At 44.0% G+C, this 8,160-nt stretch overlaps 1 pseudogene; it reads left to right on the forward strand.

Moving 5' to 3' along the window:
* The first annotated feature begins 357 nt into the window (after window positions 1-357).
* LOC134894663 (5S ribosomal RNA) lies at window positions 358-476 on the forward strand (annotated as a pseudogene).
* The last annotated feature ends 7,684 nt before the right edge of the window (window positions 477-8,160 follow it).

An 8,160-nucleotide genomic window follows, 5' to 3' on the forward strand; every position in this document is an offset into this window, starting at 1 on the left:
TTGATTTTTGCCTAAGTTTTGATTTTCTGCTACAGCACTCAGAGGTGTCCACGCACCAAAAGAATGTACATTTGACTATAATTTGTCTTATAGTTTTGATTTGCTTTCGTTATCTCCCCCCGGATACCAACCACTAGCCGTATCCAATCAGGTCTAATTCTTTCTTATTCCTTTCTGTGCTTCCTATTCTTCTGTGGACTCTCATCCACGATTCAGGGTGTACAACGCCACAGTGTGGCTCTTGTTTTACCTTGCCTAACGTGGAAAGCAGATCCACACACTTTATGGTCTTATCTTTCTCTAAATCTCCCAATTCTATCATTAGTATATAGGTGCACTCTCATTGGTAGATAGCCTCTCTACTATCATACCACGCTGCTAATGCCCGATCTCGTCCGATCTTGGAAGCCAAACAGCGTTGGGCTGGGTCAGTACCTTGAGAGGAGACTCCCTGGGAATACCCGGTGTTGTAGAGTAGGAACTATTCCCCTTCTTTTGAAGGGAGGACACCAACAGCAGTATCACCACTAATTGCTTTTTTCCCTCTTCTTATCTTTTTCTTTACATCTCTACAAGTATTAGGTGACGAAAAAGTAAACAATTCTAATATGTACTACACGGAGTAACGGGTGACTAGCAAAGTGCATAGTATTGACCCAATTTAAGTGGTCCTTTAAGACTCAACACTGACCTCCTCTCTGGGTCCCATTAATACAGAACATCTGTACTGGTCAGGAGAAACGGGTGTCAGACTATCAGGTGTCTGCAGCCTTTCTAATATCTCTCTTGTGATTTACAGACCAGAACATTTTAATAATTTCTCACACTCTCATCATTTCACACTCCTTTTCTTTTGGATCGCAGATGGGTAATTATTTTAATCTTGATTAATAAATATATGTCTTAATTATCTTCATAATTAAAGAATTCCTCTTCTTTTCATAAGAGTGCGCCCACACAAGAGCTTTCTTTCTTCTTCCCTCGTCAGTGAGCTACATACGTGTCAGCAATTTCTTCCAAATGTTGTGTCGGCTTTTCATATCAACCAACCTATTGTGGTGCCAGTGGCTACTGACTCCTCAATTACCTCACGGTCCTTGGATGTTGTGAGGACCTTGAAAATATATGTGAAGAGAACGTCTCGTCACAGGAAGTCGGACACTCTGTTTGTCCTTTATGATCCCAACAAGGTTGGGTGTCCTGCTTTTGAGCAGACAATTTCTCGCTGGATCAGGTTTACTATCCACCATGCTTATTCTACAGCAGGTCTGCCGTGTCCAAAATCTGTTAAAGCCCACTCTACTCGTAAGGTGGGTTCTTCGTGGGCAGCTGCCCGGGGTGTATCGGCTTTGCCGAGCAGATACTTGGTCAGGGTCGAACATGTTTGCTAAGTTCTACAAGTTCGATACTTTGGCCTCTGAGGACCTAAAGTTTGGTCAATCTGTTCTGCAGGAACCTTAGCGCTCTCCCTCCCGTTCTGGGAGCTTTGGTACATCCCCATGGTACTAAATTGGACCCCAGCATCCTCTAGCACGTAAGAGGAAATAGGATTTTAATTACCTAAAGATAAATCCTTTTCTCGTAGTCCGTAGAGGAAGCTGGGTGCCCACCCAGTGCTTCGTATTCCTGCATTTGTTTTTTTTTTAACTTGTGTACATTTTTATTGAAAAGGTTTTCAAGTTTACAACAAAATACAGACGTATAACAAAATAAACTTGTACATATCCATGAGCCATAAAAATGTAATAAGCATACATACAGTTGAGTGTTGTGCTTATTATTTCAACCATACATCTACTTGGGAATATAAGAAGGATATTAATGGTGTAACATAACAATTACATTCACATAGCAATACTGTGCCACAAGCTTCTGCGAGACCCGAGCATTCAAGAGTATCAATAGTACTAAGTGGAGACATTCATCATATTCAATTCCGTGGCAAGCCGTGAAGTATTCCACCTATCCCATGTAGCAAAGTATTGGGTGAGAGTACCTCTGGCTCTATACATGAATCTTTTATGACCCGCCACCTCATTTATTAATGCTCTCCAATTATAAATATTAGGTGAGGATGGAGCAAAACCAGGTACGGGCTATCAGAACCTTAGCAAGAGCTGTGAGGCAGAGCACATATTTGTAGATAATGGGCGTGTGGGACTCTGCAAGATCTAAACCAAAAATGGATTAAGCAGGTGTCATGGATGGTAAAGTAGGTTCTGTGTGTAAAACATCCACCCATACAGCCTTCCGGAAATCATATATGTTGGGGCAGGACCATAATAAGTGCCAGAAGTCTGCATCAGGGGCAGTGCATCTGAGGCAAGTGGTTTCCGATCTCAGGCCCGCTCTGCACATGCAAAGAGGAGTACGGTAAACTCTATGTACAATATAAAATTACATTTGCTGATACCTGATACATCGGGTCGAATATATAGTAGTGCATAATATTTGATCCTATTGTTCCTCCCCGTATCCCTGCATTGTTACTTGGTTCAGTATTGTTGTTTCAGCCGTTGCTGAATTGTTCCAAGTTGTTTAGCTTGGCTTTCCTTCTGTTATGTGTGAGCTGGTGTGAATCTCGCAACTATCTGTGTATTTCCTTCTCTTGAAGTATGTCCGTCTCCTCGGGCACAGTGTCTAGACTGGGTCTGGTAGGAGGGGCATAGAGGGAGGGGCCAGCCCACACTGTTAAACTCTTAAAGTGCCAGAAGCTCCCAATGGACCCATCTATGCCCCATGGTACTAAATTGGACCCCAGCATCCTCTACTGACTACAAGAAAAGGATTTACTGGTAGGTAATTAAAATCCTATTTTTTCCAAGAAACTAAATATATTTAGCAGCCTTGCAGCGTTATCCAGTAAGGTATGTAATAATCTCCATTGATGTCAGCCAGTAAAATGCGTTGTGGTACTTGGCTACAACTGCACATACAATGTCTTATGATGGACTGGGGACTACTGAAGTCTACCTGTAACATACAGACGTTGGAGGTAAGTAATGAAGCGTATAGGTTGCATGCTTTAAAATGCGTTGGGTGTGGACGCCAAAGCCCCATTCTGTCAGCATAGGCCTCCGTAAGGATAAATTGTCTCTAGGTGTTCAAGGAGGCAGATTGTAAATAATAAACTGGGAAAAATAATGTCAAATAAATTATAACTTCCTCTCACTTTAATACTACACCTTCCATGAAATAATACTTTTAAATCCTATAATTCTTGTTGTATCCAAGTGATTTTTGACCATTTTTAGGGTGAATGGGTATTCGCTCTATTCAGTAGCAGGGCCATTTTTTTTATTTTTTCACCTGCGTCTGTGAAAACGCAGGCCAATTATGAGGCATTTTTCGCCAATGCCCTTTCACACAAAAAAAAAGGTGAACAGGCATTGGAGAAAACGCCTTAAAAACAGGCGAAAATGGTCCGTAATTGAATAGGCAGAGGGGCGAAATCAATAGCTCAGCGATTACTGGATCAAATTGCATACATAAATAATTATAAGCAAGAGCTTGAAGCACCTTAAGGGTGTTATGTGGGATGTTCTCCGCCTTGAGTGCATACCAAACGGCTTCTCGGTCCACACTGCCAAGGGCACATATAAAATCAGGAAAAGTTCTTTATTTATCTATTAACAGTCTCTTAGGGTTCACTACGATATGCCGGCGGTTTGGTGAGCGCAAATGAGCCCCTTGCGGGCACGGTGGCGCGCTAAGCAAGCCACACTATTTTATTCTCCCTCCAGGGGGGTCGTGGACCCCCACGAGGGAGAATAAGTGTCGGTATGCCGACTGTCGGGCTCCCGGCGCCGGTATGCTGGTCGCCGTGAGCCCGACCGCCGGCATACTGAAGACCACCCGTTTCTTATAGTGTGCCGCATATTCCATTGTGCTTTACAATTGGAAACAACAATGATAAAACAAAACTGGGTAATAACAAACAGTCGTAGAGGTAAGAATGCCTTGCTTGCAAGTTTACAATCTATAGGGAAATAGCACCTATTCTTGTGTATCAATGCCTATCGCATAACTGTCCACTGGATTGCAAAAGTTCTTGGTAGGCTATATTATCAGGTCACAGTGATGTTGGCCTGGGGTCAAGAGGATGGGAAAGTGAAGAAGAGAAAATATGTGAGGATATGTGTGGACTGTACAGAGGGGATGTAACTGGATGGGAAAGCTTATGAAGGTTGAGTGATCGGTTCTGGAATGTGTTAAGAGCCCTGAAGAGGTGAGTTTTCAGGGAACACTTGAATGTTTTGAGAGTAGGGGAGAGCCTTATTGTGCGTGGTAGGGCATTCCACAGAGTGGGTGCAGCCCAAATAAAGTCCTGCAATTGTGAATGGGAGCGAATAATATTTGTGGATGACAGACATAGATCTTGTGAAGAGAGGAGAGCTCGGATTGGGAGATATTTTGAGATAAGCCAAGAGATGTACATTGGTGTAGTTTGGTTAATGGCCTTGAGTGTGAGTATAAGTATTTTGTATTGAAAATGTCAGAATACAGGTAACAAATGGAGGGACTGACATAGTGGATCAGCAGATGATGAATGTCTGGCGAGGAAGATTAGCCTTGCAGCTGCATTCAGAATGGATTGTAGTGGTGAGAGTCTCTTTTTGGTAAGACCAGTAGGAAGACTATTGCAATAATCAATACGGGAGATAATGAGAGCATGGATTACATTATTTACACCTTGATAGTGGCTGGTGTGAGGGTGGGTTCAGAAGTGATTTAAATGTATTAAAAAGTCATTTGGGGTTAGAGGCTTGAGCAGAGATGAGAGTTTGGAAATTTGTTTGGCAGTGTCCAGGGCATTACTGTAAAGTGGTAGACAGTCTTATATGTGAGGAAGTCACTTGGAATACGAGATTTACGCCACTGACATTCAACTTTCCTTGAGAGTTTTTGTAGGTGTCTTGTTAATTTAGAGTGCCACAGTTGACATCTAGACCTACGTGGAGTGTTATGGGTAGCTGGAGCCACTTCGTCAAAGGATAGTTCTTGAGTCTGGTTCAGGTGTGATACAGCCATCTCAAGAGAAGTAAATGCAGAAATAGTTGAGATCAATTCTTGCACAGAGGTGGATAGTCCTTGAAATTATTATTTTTCTGCGGGTTTTAGAAGGATTGGAGGACTTTAGTGACTCTGAGTTTGAAGTAATGGTGGAGAGCATGCAGGTGATAAGGATGTGATCTGAAAGGGGGGAAAGGAGTGTTGGTGAATTCAGAAACTGAGCATAGTCTGGTGAATACAAGATCGAGGCAGTGGCCCTCCTCATGAGATGAGGAGTCAGTCCACTTGGGAGAGGCTGAGAGAGTAGTTTGAAGGCATGAGCAGGAAATTTATTGTTATTAATAGCAATATTGAAATCACCCATTATGATGGTGGAGATGTCAGAGGATAGTAAGTGAGGGAGACAGGCAGAAAAATGTTCCAGAAACGGTTTGGGTTGCCCAGGTGCACGATAGATAGCCGCAACACGCAGAGAGAAAGTGTAAATCCTGATGGAATGTACTTCAAATTATGTAAATGTGAGTGATGGAACCTGTGGTGGAACCGTACGTGCGAAAGATTGGCAATGTAGTAATCCAACCCCACCACTTTTACCGTCACCAGGCCTGGAGGTGTGTGAAGTGGAGACCACCATGTAACTGTGCTACAGGGGAGGCCGTGTCTGTTATAGCCAGGAGATTGAAGTTGTTAGATATAAAGATGTTCATTTGTTACAAACAGAGCATGCATTCTATAAGGCACATTTTAATGATTTGGAGGGTGTTGGAAGATGTGATGTTTATGAGGTTGGTTGTATTTCTATATTGCTGCGAATCAGGTGAATGTGAGTGGGGCAAGTGGTTGGATCTCAGATTCAGTGAAATGTCACCAGTTAAAAGCAGGAGAGAAAGATAAATACAGTTGTAGAAGGTTTGTAAATGTTTTTTATGGTGAGCAGTTGTGGATATTATTGTCAAAATAGATAAGTAAAAATCTCATGAGTGTTAATAAAAAGGGAGTGGAGAATTGAGGCGGCAAGATCCCGCCGGTCAAGATCCCGCCGGATGGAATCCCGGCGGTCGTAATACTGACACCGGAATCCCAACCGTCACAATCCAGACATATTCTCCCTCTGTGGGTGTAAGGAAGTTGCAATATTTAAAGTTAAACGTTCAAATACCTGTTTACTGGTGTTGTTCAACGGTTTGTTTACACTTTGTGCTATGAACAATTTGTGTATCAGAATCAGCTTTATTGGCCAGGTGTACTCGCATACACTAGGAATTTTTTGTGGTACAGTGCATTGCCAAGCAGCAACATGAAGGGAGAATAACGTAGCAAACATTACACGTATTAGTTCATACTGCACATTGCAACTGTACGATAGACTCGACATATTAGACATGTTAGACTTTTTATATATTGTTCAGCTGGTAGACAGCTAGTGGGAAGAAGCTTTTAATGGATCTGGTCGATTTCGCGGGAATGGACCTGTAGCATCTGTCTGATGGAAGCGGTTCAAACAGTTTGTGACCTGGGTGTTGCATATCTGCCACGATTTTCTCCGCTCGCTTCCTGACCCTTGACTAGTATAATTCCTGGACGGAAGGGAGGTCAGCCCCAACAATCTTTTCAGCTGTTCTCACCACCCTTTGCAGCCTCTGTCTATCACGCTCATTGGCAGTTCCATACCAGACTGTGATCGAGGAACATAGGACCAATTCTATGATCGCTGTGTAGAAGATGAGCAGCAGCTTCTGCGGGATATTGAATTTCCTGAGTTGCCTTAGAAAGAACATCCACTGCTAGGCCTTCTTTACGACAGTGCTTATGTTGGGTTCCCCATTTGAAATCTTTGGAAATTTTTGACCTAGGAATTTGAAGGAGTCGACCCACAAAACCACGCTGTCGCCTATTACGAGTGGTTGCATGGCATTGGATTTCCTTCTGAACATCTCAACTGTTTTGAGGGGATTTAGGTCAAGGTTGTTCCTGCCGCACCACTCTATTAGCTGTTCCTCTTTGCATCTGTATGCAGATTCGTCTTCTTCCTTGATTAAGCCAATGACAGTGGTGTCGTCTGCAAACTTTATAATTTTTACTGATTGCTCAGCCGAGGTGCAGTCTTTGGTATATAGAGAGAAGAGCAGGGTGGAGAGGACACCTCCTTGAGGGGCCCCCGTGCTGATTGTATGCTCACTAGACGTGAATGACCTGGCTTTCACCCCGTTTCCTGGCTGTCAGGAAGTCGACGATCCAGAAGCATGTTGATTCTGGGACCCCTAAGGAGAGGAGTTTGGCTTGCAGGATACTGGGGACGATTGTGTTGAATGCCGAACTGAAGTTGACAAATAGGACCCTCGCATAAGAGCCCGGTCGGTCTAGGTGCTGTAGGATGTAGTGCAGCCCCAAGTTAACTGCGTCCTCAACACTCCTGTTCGCTCGGTATGTGAACTACAAGGGGTCTAGGTGGGTGTTATTCGCTTCTCTCAGGTGGTTCAGCACCCAGCCGTTCAAACACTTTCATTGCCACAGATGTTAGTGCGATCGACCTGTAGTCGTTTAGATCTTTTGCAGTTGCGCTCTTTGGAACCGGGATAATTGTTAAACATTTAAAGCAGGAGGGAACCTTGCACATCTCCAGTGAGGTGTTGAAGATCTTAAGAGAAGATAAAGGTGAGCTGAATAGCACAGTTCTTTAGGGCAGATGGCGATACTCCGTACGGGCCTGGGGCTTTTCTCTGTTTGACCCTTCTGAATATTCCTTCTACCTCTTCCTGATCCACCCGCAGTGCCTGGGAGTGGAGACCAGGATAGGGGCGTGGCTGGTCAGCTTCGCCCAGGACAGGGGTAGGACTGGGACAGAGGGCCTTCTTCTCAAATCTGCAGTAAAAGCTGTTCAGCTAGTCCACCAGTTCCTGGTGCATGACAGTGGGTTTTTCGGGTTTTCTTGCAGCTGGTTATGGCTTGCATACCTCTCCAAACTGATGCGGGGTCGTTTGCCCAAAGGTTGTTAGACAGCTTGTTGGAGCATCTGTTTTTACGCAGCCTGTTTTTGCGTGTCAGGGAGTTCCTGGCCTGTTTGTACAGGGCCCTGCCCCACGCTGTCGTATGCCTCCTCCTTGGCCCGACGAAGCTTCCTAGGCTGGGAGTTGAACCAAGGTATTT

Source organism: Pseudophryne corroboree, chromosome 3, assembly GCF_028390025.1.
Source record: "Pseudophryne corroboree isolate aPseCor3 chromosome 3, aPseCor3.hap2, whole genome shotgun sequence".
Taxonomy (NCBI): Eukaryota; Metazoa; Chordata; class Amphibia; order Anura; family Myobatrachidae; genus Pseudophryne; species Pseudophryne corroboree.